The following is a 2,853-nucleotide window of genomic DNA, read 5'->3' on the forward strand; positions in this document are numbered from 1 at the left end:
TATTGACAAAGTTCATATGGTAAACTGCTCCTAAATGTAACAACAGTAGGCATGTCGTCCAGACTATTCAAAACATCAACAGTTCCCTGCTAGACAAAATGTTTGCATACAAATACATCAAACAATATTTAGAAAGCAATGCACTGAGAATTTTTACCTTGCCTATTGTGTTTTTTTCCTTCAAAGTACCATACAAACTTAAAAAACTGTATTTTTCTGTTCCAAAAATTTGATTTTTCCATAGTTAAAAAGATTATTCAATGAAAATTCTTTAAAGAGTTATATTCTTATTTATCCACAGTGTAACAGTCTTCTCTATCCAGGCATTCTAAAGCCTAGATCATTTTATGTTCTGAAACTACAGGAACAGTTTACATCACATCCATTGCTACAAAATAGCTAATACTCTCCAAATTTAAGTAATTCATGACAAATATACTTAAGTTACAAAGAAAGCAGTTAGAAAAATTCTTTAAAGATTTATATTCTTATTTATCCACAGTGTAACAGTCTTCTCTATCCAGGCATTCTAAAGCCTAGATCATTTTTTGTTCTGAAACTACAGAAACAGTTTACATCACATCCATTGCTACAAAATAGCTAATACTCTCCAAATTTAAGTAATTCATGACAAATATACTTAAGTTACAAAGAAAGTAGCTAGAAAAACTCAGTTATGTACCATATTCAGAATATAATTCTCTCGTTTCACCATTTTAAGCCAGATTTTTCACTTTCAAAAAAGTGAGGTCACTCATAGCCGAAATTCTATTTGATAACACCCACATTCCGTTGGTCTAACTTTAATGACGCCAGTTTTTTCATGTCACTAAAAATAATAATTTGGTTAGTTTTGTGACACCAATAGCGTTGAAAAACTATCGATTAGCACTATTCGACTGCCTCCAGTACGTTGTATTGGCAGTATTTCATGGATCTCTTCGAGAGGAGCATTAATATTATAAGTAGAATAACCAAAAGCACAGATATTGAGAGTTTCGATGAAGATATTCTTCAAACAGCAGAAGGAGTTGTCCAGAAGAAAGTTTTTAATTCAGCCTTATGTTTTAATTCACACAATGTTTAATGTGATCTGATAGGTCATTAATTGTATATATATTTACACTTCTGAATAATTTCTGTATTATTATTAAGCGCTTCAAATCTTTGTGGGCTACGGCCTTGCTGCAGTGGATACACCAGTTCCCATCAGATCACCAAAGGTAAGTGCTGTCGGGCATGGCCGGCACTGAGATGGGTGACCATGCGCTGTTCCCGTTTTTCAGGGTGCACTCAGCCTCATGATGCCATATGAGGAGCTACTCGACCGAATAGTAGCGGCTCCGGTCAAAGAAAACCATCATAACGACCGGGAGAACAGTGTGCTGACCACACGCCCCTCCTGTCCACACCCTCAGCTGAGGATGACATGGCGATCGGATGGTCCTGATGGGCCACTTGTGGCCTAAAGACAGAGTGAGAGTGAGTGAGTGAGCCTTCAGACCTTTGTAGAAGTGCTATACTGAAAACAGCAAAAGATATTAATATACATATGCTTACCATTTCCAAACTTCACTACAGAAACTTGTGCATCCATAACAGTCAAACAATTAGTATGTGCCAAGTGTAAGTTGCTAGTCAGACTTTCAGCTACTACCATGTGTTTTCAATGTTACAATAATCTGTGTTTTGGGTGAGATTTTCCGATTTGAAATGGAGGGAAAAATGACCATGCAGTGACCAGTGGCGTTACATCACAACTGTAAGTTTATGGGGAACCTATGTACAGAAGCTCACAATGTTCTAGTTTATATGGATATTGTAGTGGATCAAAACACAGTGTCCCTATGGGCTTCCTGTTTTCACCAATGCTGTCCAAGTATTGAACACAACACAAGGACTGAGTATCTTGTAACACCAACAGACTATACATCTGCCTTCATTATTGACAGCATTTTGCTAAAGGGTCGACACAAAACATGTGAAGTAATTGCAGCTCAAATCAACAAATCTGCCTCCTGGGTGCTCAGAATCATAATCGAGAAGCTACAGAACTTAAAGCTCACTGCAATATGGGTTTCTTATAATTTGAGTTAAGAGCAAACAGCAAATTTCAAGAGAATCCTGCAATAACTATTTCATCACTATGAGACAGAAGAAGATCAGTTTTTAAACAGGACTGGTGCCATGGATGGAGCATGGATTCGAGATTTTTAGCTGGAATAGAAGTATAGTCCAACCAGTGGAAACACCCTGACTCTCATTGAGAAAATACTTCCGTTATAAACCTTCCATATCAAGCTGATAACGATTACAGTTCATGACAAGAACTGAGTGGTAGCAAAAGATAGTGTTTCCCAGAAAACCACTGTCACAGGTTGATACTACACAGATTTTCTGTGAGATATCTTGTGACCAAAGATTCACCAAACAACATCCAACAGCTTTGCAGCTGGAATGTTCATCCTGCATGACAATGCATGACCACATATTGTCCAATCAATACAGAGAGGTTTGGAGAGTTATTGGTCGCAAATCCTTCCAAATCCACCCTAGAATTCTGATATGATGGGCAGACATAAATCTCAAGCAACACATGCGGCCATATGATGTGCAAGGTTGAAAGGGGCACCAAAGGCACAACAATGGAAAACTTGTACATAGTGTGAATCATAATTATTAGCAAAAACAACTCCTTTCCTTGTTCTAAATACTGAGATTTATTTTAAAGGCCGTACCAAGAGCACAAGGAATGACAACTAATATGAGTGAGGGAAGGAAAGCAGGCACATCAAATTATATGTCGCTTTTGAGGAAACATGAAGGGAGGGGGGCAGGAGTGACAAATGATGT

The sequence above is a fragment of the Schistocerca serialis genome, chromosome 1 (genome assembly GCF_023864345.2).
Source record: "Schistocerca serialis cubense isolate TAMUIC-IGC-003099 chromosome 1, iqSchSeri2.2, whole genome shotgun sequence".
Lineage (NCBI taxonomy): Eukaryota > Metazoa > Arthropoda > Insecta > Orthoptera > Acrididae > Schistocerca > Schistocerca serialis.